Source organism: Oxyura jamaicensis, chromosome 2, assembly GCF_011077185.1.
Source record: "Oxyura jamaicensis isolate SHBP4307 breed ruddy duck chromosome 2, BPBGC_Ojam_1.0, whole genome shotgun sequence".
NCBI lineage: Eukaryota > Metazoa > Chordata > Aves > Anseriformes > Anatidae > Oxyura > Oxyura jamaicensis.
Genome location: NC_048894.1, coordinates 10,531,119 through 10,546,028, shown reverse-complemented (window position 1 = coordinate 10,546,028; position 14,910 = coordinate 10,531,119). Strand labels below are relative to the sequence as shown.

The following is a 14,910-nucleotide window of genomic DNA, read 5'->3' as shown; positions in this document are numbered from 1 at the left end:
CCTCTCCTCTCCTCTCCACATGTTTACCATTTAACAAAATTGGTGACCACGTACTTGGACCTTAGCACTTAGTTTGTCAGTGTATAGACATCGTTCCTTATTTATACTACCTGCATGTTCCAATTTATGCAATTTTATGTAAGCTCAATTCTTAATACAGAATAAATTTATTCACAGACCACCCTGAAATCAAAGCAGATTTCCTGTAACTATTGCCTTAAACAACTAAGCTTGTTACTGCTAATGTTAACAAACTACAAAGCAACTACAAATCTAGCAAGCAATAAGAGGGTGATTTGAATGTACTAGTAGGAACTACTTCTTAAACAAGTTTTCTTAACTTGTTAAGACATGTTTAAGTTAGCAAGAACAGGAATATCTGAATAATTTATTTAAGCATAAATATACAGCCTTCCTTCATTAACAATATTAGAGATGTTAAAAGTATAAAAAAAAGTTTCATAAGTGAGAAAAGTTGATATAACCTTAAGCTCCTTAAACCTCTTTTTTTTTTTTTTTTTCTTTAGAAGAACACAATTATAAAAATTGGAAAAAATATAGTCTATAGTTATAGCAACAGCTATCACATATTTATTTTTGTCTCTGTCAGATATTAAAAATGACTAGATAGAATTGTTTAAACTTTTCTTGTTTAAACTCGTCTTTAGAACTGTTCTGGAAAGGAAGCAGGTATGACAGATTTCATCCAAGAAGCTACAGATTTCTAAAATTGAGGCTTATAATAAAAATGCTTGCCATGATTATGTAGTATTCCTCCTGTGGTCCAATGAAGTAGAGAGTAATATTGAAACTGTACTGCTGTTTGTCATATTCAAACTGTAATAGCTACCAACACCCACTGAAAGATTACTGTAAGCCACTTCATGCATGTGGCTTACAAGAACATATTTGTGAATTTTTCAGTTTAACAATAGAAGACAGATCATACTGATTATTTCTTTACACAGAAGTATTACTCATTGTTTCCTATTTCACAGTTCCTTTTTGGAAAAATATTTTTTTTGTCACTGTCTAAATACTCAGTGAGAAGGCGCAACAAATTAATATTACTGGATTTCATGATAGGGGCAATGGGAAAAGGGGGATCTGATCCCCAACAACTTGGTCTGAACATATCAATCTGACGGTATATCTGATGGTATATCCATCTGACATTTATTAAATCTATAAAGGCTGTACTACTTAGGTGTCTAAATAAAGGTATAAAAATATGAGTTTAAGAAATCACATATAAATTTTGGCCAGGAACTGAGATATCAAACCCCTAAACATGATATATATGTAGAGACTGAGAAAATTCAAGTTACAATGAGTTTTTAAAATGCTTTCTACTACCTGATGAGAACCATTGGTAAATGTTTAGAATTTTGAATGCTCTTTGCAAAATGTAGTAAGAGTCCCTGCAATGCCAAAATTTGTAACCATAACTCTGAGAGTCAAAAAAATGAATCATGTATGATTCCTTATGCTTTCATATTCCCATGTCATCTGTAGTGTTGGACCCTTTGTGAAGCTGCATTCTATATCTCTGAATTCAGAAGGACTTTGAAGCCACTTTGAAGTTAAGAAAATTTAGGTTGAGTGAAGCGTTTAGAAAGGCTGTTCTATTTCTTTTGTTTTCATTGAAACCTAGAAAAATGCTGTCATAGTTTTGCAGGATTTGTTTTTTACAGACATGCATACAAAAGAGAAATAGGAGCCCACTTTCAATATTTTATAGAGGTGATTTAGCACAGCAGAACAGGAAACTTCTTTCTTTATTTCCTGCAGACTCAATAAATCATTCCAGTTCTCCTAAGCTCCAAAGTTTGTTGAATTTCTGAGTTGTAAATGAGCTGGGGCCTACTTCTTACCTCGGGAAGTTTTTGTAAATGCTTGAATGAATGTGAGAAGCATTAAACCACTCTATGCTGTAGTAAGAGCCTTATCTGTATTCCAGTGAAACCGTGTGGAGAGAGTCCTCTGACTCACAGTGGAGAAGAGATCACAAGGCATATACAGAACTTAGCCCATGAGGTATGAGAACAGGGAAGTGAGTTTTTAAGAAGAAAACATACATATGCCAATGTTTAGACATAATAGCATTCATTTTCTATTTGCTATGGAGTGATATTGGTGGCAGCCAGGAAGGTGAGGACAAAAAGGTCCCGAGAACCTGCTCAGCTACTGATCAGCAACTGCAGAGTAAACAGAAGCACACAAGGAAAAAGAAAGATCAGTAGAATGTGTTTGTTGTTGTTGTTGTTGTTGTTGTTTTTTTCCAACAACTTTCTTCCCTTAATATATATTTTTTCCATTTTATTTCTTATTGTTATTACTCTTCAAATTGCTCCTTTAACTTCATTGACCCTGTGAGTCTTCCATCACACAGGCCTTAGGTGGACAATCAGTTCTTACGGGGGTCTAGGCCTTTTGTACAAAACACTGTATATTTGTGAAAAATGTAAAACAGATGCCTTGCAGGCAAACACAGAATATGTACTGCCACAGTAAACTGATGATTGTTTTCAAACCATTGCTTTTGATTTCCCTGCGCATAAATATGATTCGCCAAAAGAAGGAGCATTTCAGAGAATAAGGACAAACAGAGCTCATTGCCAGAGCTATATCCTTAAAGTGAATGTCCTCCTAGTGAATGTAGTCTAAGATATCATTCTCCTAGCTGGCTCTGAAGTATGACTAGCTGTCACCAGGTCTACATTTGAAACAAATGTTTGGTACGTCCTCTTGAGTCACTGAAAATAGAAATCTGACCTGATTATGCTGTCTGTGAACTTTTCTATCACAATGAGCATTTTTTTTCATTTTAAGATGTTGTGGTTTAGCCCCAGCAGGCAGCGGAGCACCACAGAGCTGCTTGCTCACTCTGCTGCACTGGGATGGTGGAGAGAACCAGAAGGGTAGACGTGAGGAAACTCCTGAGTTGTGATAAACACAATTTAACAGGTAAAGCAAAAACTGCACAAACAAGAAAAGCAAAGCAAGGAATTAATTGACAACGTCTCATCAGCAGCAGATATTCATCTGTTTCTAGGAAAGCAGGGTCCATCACATGTAAGTTACTTGGGAAGACAAGTACCATCACTCTGAACATTCCCCTTCCTCCTTCTCTCCTCACAGATTTTGTTGCTGATTGTAACATGCTACAACATGGAATATCCCAGTGTCCTTGCTGGCAGTGCAGTGCGAGAGGCGCAGAAGTCCGTGACACTGTTCAGCAACCACTAAAATATCCCTGTGTCCTCAGCATTGTTTTGCACCATAAATCCAAACTACAGCACCGTGCAAGCTACAGTGAAGAAAAATAACTTTATCCCAGCCAAAGCCAGTACATGAGATTATGCTATTATAATTCACCATAAAACTCAAATCCATTAAGAAAGGTATTCAGCAGCATCCTCACTACCTGGGCTATTTGCAGTAAGGATCAGACACCAGTGGCTTCTCTGATCTCCTTGGTAAAGACCAGAGTGTGACTCCTCCATCTGTGCTACAGCTCAATGTGGGAGTAATTTGCTAACCAAGGAGCGCAGCTTCTAGTGATGTTCTCTGTGTAAAGACCTTTTGAATTAATTCTTTAAAAAATCTTTGTTGAGAAGTTCTTTAGAAGTTGGTTAAATTTGTTGCTGCCCAGGGCATACTCAACATTTTCTTCTTCAGCCACCATTCACCTTGGGAGCATGAAGGTGAGAACAATGTGATTTAATTTTGCTGGTTGGAGATTTAAATATTGAAGAAAATTGCTGCTCTTCTAGTTTTGAAATAGCTTCAACTAATGGCAATACATTCATTTTGAGGTAGATCCTATTTTAAATGTGCTTATCTAAAATAAATTTTAAAACTATTCCAGAAAGAGAGCAGGAAAAAAAAAATAAATAAAAAAAAGGAAGAAGAAGAAAAAACAATAACCAGAATTTGTATTTTTGAAAGAGTGAAGTTTTCTGTAACAATACTTATATAAACACTATAATGTAATGAGGTGATGAAGGGGGACTTTAGGAGGAGAAAAGAAAGGAGACACTCATTTTTGCAATTATGAAAGCTTTGTAATAGAGAAGGACTTCAGACGTGGTATATATCAAAGACAGAGAAAGAACATAAAGTTTTTAAACAGGCTGAGATATTGCTGAATGTATACTCCATCCACTTAATAGACATATCTAAATGTAAATGAGAAGGAAATCAATTCTTGATATGGATACTAACACATGCACATCAGGATATATGAGTTTCCCATCTATGAATGTATCATTTAACATGCAGCATTCAATGCAAAAGAAAGAAAGAATGAAACAAACAAACCCCTAGCTGTACCTTAATTGCACGGGCATCTTCAAAAACTACTCATTTTTCCCATTGATTTTCATTATAAATGAAGTTATGAAAATAAGATGGTCACTATGTGGTTTGAAGATTTGTTTCTTATACCTTGTAGGGATAGTTGTACAGTCTCTGTAAGATTATTTTTCCTGTCTTTGAAAGAACACAGGAAAGTTAAGGACTATTTGAAATTTCTCCTCAGGCCAACAGACTGCTTATCCTGCAAGCTACTGTTAGTGACAGTGCAATGATCTTACCCTCTGTCTTGAAAATGTGACTTGTTTTTTTTCAGTTTCTTCCATACATTGGAAATGATGTACTAGGGTGGTTGGTGATACAGATGGGAGTCAAGTAATCAAAGTCTATCCAGATACAATGACAGCATTGCTGAGAACGTGAAAGCACCTGTTGAACTTGCCAGTGTGGCTTAGAGCCTCAGAATTGTCTCAGGTCTGGTGATCTGAAAGATCATTGCTCATCTTCTGTTCATTCAAGGCATTTGTTTCTGTCTACTTTGGTGGAGCAGCATGTTGCCAGCCTTACACCTCACAGAAAGGAATTCAAACTTGCTCAGCAGAGGGGTCCTGTTTCTGCAGCCGGCTGCTGATGGACTGAAAAATATAAGGTTTTGAAAGCTCTATGTTGCAATGTAAGAATTCTTTTGGAGATAATTTGGATAGGGAATGGGGCATATACAGAGGGTTTATTCAAATCATTTATTTGCTAATAACTGTGGTTTAATTATTTAGCTTCCCACATGCCAAACAATGGGCATGCTAGTATATTTCAAATAAATGGTTTTTTATTTTTAAATAGTCATTTGGAACATATTAAGCAAGAGAAAGCAAAGTACAAAATGGATAAATGATTCAAACACTGTGTTTTCCAGCTTGAAATAAACATCAGATAACAAACCCAGGCCCAAAGGGGAAGTGTTGGCAATCAATTCTTCTGCTCAGCCAGACATTCATAAATATGATTTATTTCAATTATGTGCTTTTCAATAAATGTCTGAATCTTTGTTTATAACTCTTTATTTGCCAAAATGTTTTGCTAGGAATTTAGAGGATGAGAATATATGATGAGAACTACTTTGACCATCTGTTAAAGGAGAAAACTTGACATTTTTTTGGAAGAAACGTGCATTTTCTTCTGAAAAAATATTGTGAAAGACTGCTTATGGCATGGTCAAGGAGCAAAAGGAACCTAAAACATATTTTAGCCTACTCTATATGTATCAAAATAGTTTCAAAAATAGTATCAAAAATAGCTTCTCTATTTTTTTTTTTTTATTAATACTATTATTTTAATAGCATAACAGGGTTATAGGGAAGTAACAGTGAGTTTCAGTAATCTTCCACTACCTTTACTTAGACAAGTGATACGGTTGGCAGAAAGTCTTCTTGGCATTTCATTTCTTTACGAAAGTAGTTTGTTATCACAATAGCAGGCTGGTTTGTGCACAAAAGAGACACGTCATTTCAGAGCTTTTTGGAAAAAAATATAATAGAAGTTATTTTATGTTAAGCAAATTATAAACAAGCAGGAACATGAAATTTTGGCACATATTAGCAAGTTGAACTCCAAGAAACTTGTCGATTCCTATTCACAACGGTCCCTGTAAATATTCTTGTCTTTTCATTGGCTTCAGTTCATTTTACTACAGTGACAGCTAGGAGTTATGTGTTATTTTAAATCTCCAAACCCATAAACGGATTAGGCCCATATTGTGCTAAATTCTTTGAGGATATATAGAAAAATGCTCTTCCTCCCCAAATATCTTACTCTGTTGTCTTTTAGGGTCAGACACAGAAAAGGCAGGGAGAAAAGGATTAATATGTAAATAGAAATATTAATTTAGCAACTTTTGTATCAGATTTTAATTGGATTATACTGAATTATATTTAAACTATTCTTATCATTTAATTATTTTGTTACACAATGGTTTCCTTTTCAAGTGCTTTTTGGGTACTTCCTACCCTTTTTCACTCTTGCTTTCCCATACAAATACTAAATCCTAACTGTTCTTTTCACCCTTGTTTCCTACGGAAATGAGACATGATCCCGTTTAGTTTATGTGGGAGAGAGGACTGGAGAGAAATAAATTGTTGTTACAAGTTTTGTGAAAGTATATGGTAAAATGGGTAGAGCCTAATAAAGGGTCTACAGAATCCATTATTACTCATTGGAGCAATGTTTTTACAAAAGGCCACAGGAAGCAGCTCTGCTATACGTCAAACTGCTTGTGCATACTAATAAACTTCTACTCTTCTGGCACTTTGTTTCAGTATATAACATATATTTGTAGTTTTAATGATCATTCATACATCTATCTGGCTAATTAAAGATGCAGTTACCTACTCTGCACAAAGAACTATGGCATCTAAATATGCAGTAGGACAGAATTATTATAATAATTCTCTGTTCCTTAAAATTTAGAACACCCTATTTTCCTTAGCAAACACCATCCTTCAACAAGAGATTAATCACAAATGAAGGATGAATAATAATATTTGATAAATATCACTTGTTGAAAATCACCAGGAGTGGTAAATTAACCACATCATCACATGCAACCCAAATAATTGTAACAGGTATATTGTCAGGGCTATTACTGATACTTAATTGTGATTTCATACAAGCATATATTACACCTTTCTGTATCACCTTTGATTTTTCAATCTGTTGTGTCTGCAAACAATACCATTCCCATTGTCCTATAGAGATAAGAATCTGCAAAGTACCCTTCTGTGGGCACTTCAATGAGCTTGGAAGTAATAATAGCTTTTGAGAAGACACATCTATCACAACTATTGTGTACAAGTTTGACTGTCCGGACTGAAAAAAATATTGAAAAGGTAACTACAGATTTTATAGAAAAATAGATTATGTATTATATACATAAAGTCTGACTTGGCTTAGCATAGAGGAATTATAATCAATTTTCCGGTGAAGACATTTTGGTGTTACACTTTTGAGAAGCTTTTATTAATCATAAGCCCTTAGGCACATCCTATATGAAGTTCTGGCATGAAATGGTATGCTTTTAGCTACACTTCTGCTATTCAGCTGAGTCCAGTATGTAATGCTTTTCTCATCTCACTCTCACATAATTATGTTTATAGAACTGAAAGCACAACGGAAGAGCAATAAAGCCTGGATGTTGATGGAAATGAAGCACAAACACTCGACATCTTTCTTCCTGAGAAAGTACAGTGCATAGACAAACATATCAACCAGCACCTTTGGTATGGTCAGTGTATGAAATGCTTTCATCTCAAAGAATATCTGATAGTGATCAATTTTTACTTAGCCTCTTATCCATAGGATGAACAAGACATGTACAGTCAGTGTTTTGCTGATAGATAGATGGCCTCTTCTTTCTGGTGACTTCAAATAATGGCACCTTGAGGTTTTATTGGCTAAACTTTGGAATTCTCTGAACATTAAATCCCTTCTAAGTATCACAAAAAGGACATCTGGAAATTAGGATACCCCTGTCAGTGTGCATTTTTAATGTTCTGAAATAATGAAGAGGCTGCTCAGTTTAAAACCTGCCTTGGTTCCCATTTAAATCAATGGTAAAAATCTTGATGATTTAAATAGGAACAACAACAAGAAGAAGAAAATCGATGTATTTTTCATTTGAGATTTGCAAGCAGTTTTGCTTGTTCAGCGCATTCTGAACTATGCTCTCCTTGAGTTATGCTCATAGGAATTATTATTATTATTTTTTTTAATATAGGAAAATACAAAATCCAAAGCTTTCTTTCAAGCCTTAGTCTGCATATTCCTGGAAATTTTAATGCTGTCTCTTTTTAGCAAGTTACATGTATAAATCTGTAAGAAACTGAACATTAAAAAAGTCAGGATATTTACATGTTGTCTGTTATGGCACAGCTATGCATATATAGAAAGTGGAGACATACCACATTTGTTATTTATAATTTAAGTCCTATGAGCAATTTTTCAGAGGAAACTCATTATTTCTTTGAAGAAAGGCTCAGCTGGCATCGAATCTCTATTGGTTATTAGGATTAAGAATAAAATTGAAACAGTGAATCCTCTCATATTAGGGCCAGATCCTCAGAAAGTATAAATGATAACAGCTCAATGTAAGTAAAGCAGGCTATGACGGTTTACATCAATTTTGGATTTGACCTTCTCCCTAGAAAATTATTTCTCTGAAGATCATACTTCCTATATTTGTCTTACTTTGTGCCTGGCAGAGAATTAATTAACACATAATTGCTTTGGTGAACTCAGGATAAAACTTCTCTGTTCAAGAACTCTATTCATTTACTGATTAACTCGCTTCATGGCTGAGTTAGTCCTGCAGGGTCATGCTGTACTAATGACCAGAGCACAGGAACATTGTCAAGCCAATGAGGACGAGGTAGGCTTGGCGGCATTCCAGGTTCACTTCAATTAATCACTGAAATTTCAGGAGCTTTGGGGACAGAGTTGAAAAGTAAGTGGAAGAGAAAGTACATGAAGAATTAGATTCATATCCCAGACGGAGGGAGTGGGAGGGAGACCTTACTGGATGAGGCTCAAAGAAAGAGGCATCAAACAGAAATGTGGGGAAATTAAAATAAATAAATAAATAAAAAAAGCAAAAGCAAAAAAAAAATACTGATGATTTTTCAGAGGATTGTGATTTTTTAACTCTTATTTAATTTTATTCTTTTTCTTCTCAATCTTTGCCTGACTGTGCAATCTTTATGTTTGTATGGCTACTTGCACACATACAGACCATGCATACATTAAAACTTGTAAAATCTAGCTTAGATCTCTTTTAAAATTTTCCACTTTCTTTTCACAGTCCAGATTTTCTGCCACAACATGCTATTATATGTGACCTAAAAATTGCTGTGTTTAAGACCCCAAACTTGATAATCCTTGGTAAGGGCATTGAGAATTGCAGATGCTTAATAGCTCACATTCTCAAAGAAAGGTACGTCCTCTGTGATTCCAACTCCCATTAGCACTACTGAGATAATGGCATGTGCACTGGAAGGAAAACAGGCTGCTCAAAGATTAGAGGAGACCATGTTTTTTTCATAATCAGCAGTTCTGTTACTGATTTTTTTTAAAGTAACACTTCAGCTAAAGCCTGTCTGATTTCATGAAATCAGACAAAATCTTCCTAATTCTGTCTTGGATTTCTAACCATTTTAGACTGCTAAGCACTGTTCTTTCAAGTGAATTGAAACTGATTTTTTTTATTTATTTTTTTCCCCCTAACTAATCCAGGTGATATTTTTCCCAGGGAAAAAAATACTTTAGCTTTAGTTAATTGAGTCAACTAAGATGCAATTAAATTCTATTGAAAGCTGAACTCTATTTTCAGTTTTCATGTCAATTAATAGATCGGGTGAAAGGTGCACCTAGGAACTTATGTTGACCTGAAAACTCATGTAAAAGTTGCAAACTGTCTGGACTTGATTTATACCTTATGTTATTTAGCTTGACTTCATAACTTATTATGATAACTCAAGTTTTATTCTTGCAAAGATGAGACACTAGTGCTTCAGTTTTTCAGTCTCTAGAATCTGCTTAGTATTTTGATTCAATTTTGAAAGTGACAAGTGAGACTAAATTAATTATGTTTGCTCAGCTTTCAGAGTGCTGGTCAAAAGGTTCCACAGAGAAAATCAATAAAGGTAGGAGTTGCTAATAAACTGAAATTCGGCACTGGATATCAAATACTATAAGGACAGTACAATTACAATTGTGCTGTACAAATTGTGAGGACAATTTTGACCATTTTTTTTGATGAGAATCGTAATATTGCAACAACGTTAGATTAATTATAATGGCAGAAGAAGGGATTTTTATTTAAAATAGAGTGAATTTCCAGGAAAAAAATAATAAAGAAGAAAAAAAAATAAAAAGGAAATTAAAGGAAATAGGGAAAGGGAATGGAAGGGAAGAGAAGGGAAGGGAAGGGAAGAGAAGGGAAGGTAAATGAAGGGAAGAGAAGGGAAGGGAATAGGAAGTGTTTCTAAGGCTTTTTTTTTTTTTTTTTTTTTTTTTTTTTTTTCATTTCTGCAGGAATTTCTGAATATTTCTCTGTGAACCAGTTTCTATGGTTTAAAATCCTTCCAAATTCCATCTAACAATATTAATAACATACATGAGATCAAGAGGAGGTTAGACTATTTCTTCAACTATTTATCTTCTTGAACATCTTTCTTCCCCAATAATGAGGAAAATAGGCTCTCTTACCCTTCTCCCACCCATAGGAGACAGAGTTCTTCATTAAGAAATAAAAGTTTTTGTTAGATTTTTAACCTACCAAAGCAGATAACACATCATGCAAAAAACTCCTCTCTGTTTCTGAGCTAGCTGAGATACAGTCAAATGTTGTAAAACCATGCATTGACTCTAGCTAACATTTGTAGATTACAAAATTAAGTTTTTGAAAAAGATTCAGAAATGTGGCTATGCTGTCTATCAGACAAACTAATTTAGGTAGTGTAAACCTTGCAACAAGCCTTGAGAAAAATGACTGATGTTACAGTGATACAATATTGACTAAAAAGATGTCTGAGAGTTGTTCTTTAATTTGCTACATCAGTAATGCATTGTTGTCTTTGGACAGTGAGGATGGAATTCATCTAACTAAAGGCTGGTTTACTTTTGAGCTAGTTACCTCAGTCCATGGAGAAGTAATTACTTTTGTCAGTATGATCTAGGTAGAAATTAATCTCTTTCTTCAGGCAGATAGCTAAAATATATCAGAAGAATGGCATCCCACGGTACCTCTTAACCTATAAAGAGACTCTGGTTGACTAGTTTAGTTGTGAATGTCTATGCTATTGATGTCTGAAGTTGGGTGAGATGAATGCCATACCTCAATCCTGAATATTATTTTATTTTTTTGAGGTATTCTCTATTGAAAGTTTAGGACTTTGTATGTGACTGTATGTTCCTTATTTTACAACGAAATGACATCAAGAGACCAATAGGTTTTCTAGATTTCTGGGAGAGTGGGAAAAGACAAATCCCAAACTCTGCCAAAGCAGATATTAGCTTACCTTTTTATAGTGCAGCAGTAAAGAGTCACACAACTCAGGTTCTCAAAAATTTACATCAGGAAAAGGTGGACACTATACGTACAACCAGTAAAAATATAGATGACTTTAAAAATTAATTGTATCAATATAGCTGGAAATTTTATAGTCACATATGAAGTATAGATGTAGTATTGATCTTTTCTTTCAGTTTTAAACTATCAAATCCAAGTGCAAAAGAAACAATGCAAGGAAAATGCATCTGATTACTCATGCAAGTTTACCATGGAAATAGAGATTTATATTACCAGACATATCTGGAAAAGATAAGATCAGTAGAAAAGTCTTTTTTGTTTCTTCATTTTAAAGGTATGTTTTCCACCATTTTAGGTCTCAAAATAAAGATACCACAAATCGTTCAAATAAAGAAGAAATAATTTTCTAATTGAAACTCATTAAGGGAGGGATACTTCTATATTATTTATCCGGACTGGCCTTCCAAATGGGACTGTGAAGAAGCAATAAATGGTCAGTCCTCTGCCATTCACCCACCCCTTCCCTCCCCAGTTCCGTTTAGCAATCTGCCATCACTCCACTTGAGTTTCTGGGATGGGACAGTATATATTGCTGATTTTCTCATGGCAGAGCACCCCTAGGTCTTTTTGGCAATGAAAAAAGAAGCTCAGAGAAAGCAGCAGCAGCTGTAGAACAGCTACAAGCTGAACATGTCAAATAACTTGGAGAGCTCCAGGTGTATGGATGAAAGGATCTGATTTTTGAGTGTATCAGTTTGCCCTTGAAGGTAATTTGGCTGATTCAGAATAGAGGCATACAGTCCTGCAGAGTGAAATAGCTTGGAAGTTAGCAGATGCTGCAAAAGGCTGCAGATTTTTGTCTTGAGTAATCTCATAAACTGAGAGAACTCTAAAGCATCTCAAATCCCAGCATTGCTGAGGTTTTGCTGAAAAATTTGAAACAGGTTACTGGTATTTGAATCTGAATAAGAAGTTGAAAGAGAGCCTTTCCCATGGCTTCCATTACAGTAAGAATAGTAGCCTCAGGTTATACTCCCTCTCCTGGCTTCCAGCCAATGCCACTTTAAAGTTTTAGTCTAAAACTCAGGCCCCTCACCTTCATTAAGAAGTTATTATATTTCAAACTATTAAATTAACAATGTGCCATTAGAACAATGCAGAGCATGAGGCTAGCATCAGAGAGCTGGAAGTAAAGCATTTGCAGCTAGAAAGGTCCAAAAAAACTTCCAAGAGATCTGTTGAACATAGGGGCCTGATCTTTTATGAGAAATGCAGCACTCTGAAAGATCCTTTTCAGCAAATGAAAGGCATTTAAGTCTTCAAACTCTGCCAGCTCTGCCCCCTCAAGAGACAAAACAAACCAAAAAGTTAAATGGATTTTTTTTTTTTTTTTTTTAATTGGCATGGCTTTTTAAAAATTAATTTACTGTTCCCAGACTGGACCATTGTGTCTGAAATGGGATATGGAGACTTGTGAAGACTATGTGACAGTTATTGTTATTGAATTTCTTTGAGGAATGTTCAAAATTGCAGTGCTTCATGAAGTTCCAAAATTCCAGAGGAATAAATTAAAAGTAATGAAGGATATGTGGCTAATTAGTAGGCTGACCACATGCAGTAATTTTCAGAAGCATGTTATTGGAAATTGCTTGTAAGCACTATTTAAAAATACTTTTCTATTTAAAATAATAGCATTTTACTAATACTTACTATTTAAAATACCCCATCTGTTACATTTAACAATCTGGAGTGCACAAATTTTACCTTTGCCTGTCACAAGATGGCACTGTATGAACATACATTGTATTTGCACACTGCTTGCTTCCCTTGCCACAAAACGCTCCACAAACCCACCTATACATCCTTCAGCTCCTGACAGAGTCATTGCTGTCTCCCTGAGGGGGTTTTGTCCATGGATGAACGTTCTGGCTGATAGCAGGCTGCTGTCTCTGAGACCCCTCTTGGAGTTAATGCTGAACAAGTTGTGCAGAGCTCTGCTCCATGCTCACAACATGTCCAACGTGAGTACAGGGTCTCACCAATTCCCCATACAATTGAGGGACGTCGTAATGAGTGTACATGGAGCCTGTATGAATTTTAATGTTCTTGCAATTAAGACAGCCCAGAACATCACCCCACATTTCTTGAGCCCAGACATTTTGGAAGTTCTCTGGAGGTGATAGTCTGTTACCTCTGAGAAGTGACTTCATTTCACGGTAGGGATGGCCATGGCACAGGTTGCCTTAGTATCCTGAGTCTGCTAATGAGTTGTAAAACAGGCAGATGAAAATGGTATGGCCAAGTGAAAAGTGCTGTGTGAAAGCCCCCTTGCTGCACAGGGTCCATTTACATTCTTCCATCATGTTACTAGCAGGTGAAACCATAAAAGGTGGACCCTCTCACAGCTCCTCCGAAAGTATTAGTGGTGAGGGAGGTTGAAGGCTTCTGAGGCCACCACCATGAAATGGCAGCATGTCTGCTGTGGAGGCAGTGGAGAAGTGTCACAAGGTACAAACATGTCTTGGGGTACACCAGAGCCTTGCCAATGGGTTTGCTTTGGAGGCCATGGAGTGGTCTGGCATGAGGAACAGATGTGTCACCAGATCATGGTTGGGCATCCCAGGCTTTCATAAAGGCCACTTTTTAATCTCTTGAATTTTAAGTGGCATTGAGAGTAGCTTTTAAATGGCTTGGTGCTGTAGCCATGTTTGATGGCTCTAAGCTGTTGTGCCATCCTATGGCCCAGGGACAGCCTCCTCATCTTTGGGGTGAAGGAAATTTGTTTACAGGCTTCTGTGAGGGATCCAACCTTCGAGGATGACTCTGCCCCTATGTTAATGATGGTAGTGAATTTCTCTGGCTCAGAACATCCAGAGTCCTGCTCCACGGCTCGGGGGGTACCTGTACATCAGTAGTGGGACCTTTGTGGTGGTGCCAGAGGAATGTGGTGGCCACATGTGAATATGCTCTCTCTGGACCACAGAGCAGGCTTTTGTAACCAGCATGCAGGTTTCCTCTCAGGAATATCTAGCTCAGTATCCAGGTACGTTATATAGCATTGTTAAGCATGACCCTAGTCCCAGGGAAAAAAGGGTGGTAAGTCAAACTGATAGCATAGCTGCATCGTGACACTGAGTGTACCCATGCAAGCAATTTATCTCATCTGAGACAGCACAAATATCCTTTTTAATTTCCCAACCTTCAACTAATTAAACCTAGAATTTTAAATTCTACATATTTATAAAATACCTTTATCACATCTGCTCCATAAGCTAGTATTTATTTTGTTTTAAAAGTGCTTTTGTAGTGCAAAAAATTAACATTTTATGTTAATTGTACCTTGTATGGACAATGTTTGGTTGCTGGCCCATGTGCAGTGGAATAAGTGCCTATTTATTCCTACACTTTTTGTACTTTTAGGCTGTAAATTCTAGTTTGCCCAGAAACATTTCTGGGCCCTGGACAACCATTGTCTGTCACATAAGCTCTCTGCATGTTCTCTAGCAGGAGCTTTG

The 14,910-nt window shown here is 36.1% G+C and overlaps 1 long non-coding RNA gene across 1 annotated transcript in view; it reads left to right on the top strand.

The window, feature by feature from the left end:
* LOC118161475 overlaps window positions 1–2,593 on the top strand; it is a 22,321-nt gene extending 19,728 nt beyond the window's left edge. The window contains exon 3 of the long non-coding RNA XR_004748051.1: window positions 2,582–2,593. This is a non-coding gene — a long non-coding RNA (uncharacterized LOC118161475). The remainder of the gene's footprint in view (window positions 1–2,581) is intronic.
* The last annotated feature ends 12,317 nt before the right edge of the window (window positions 2,594–14,910 follow it).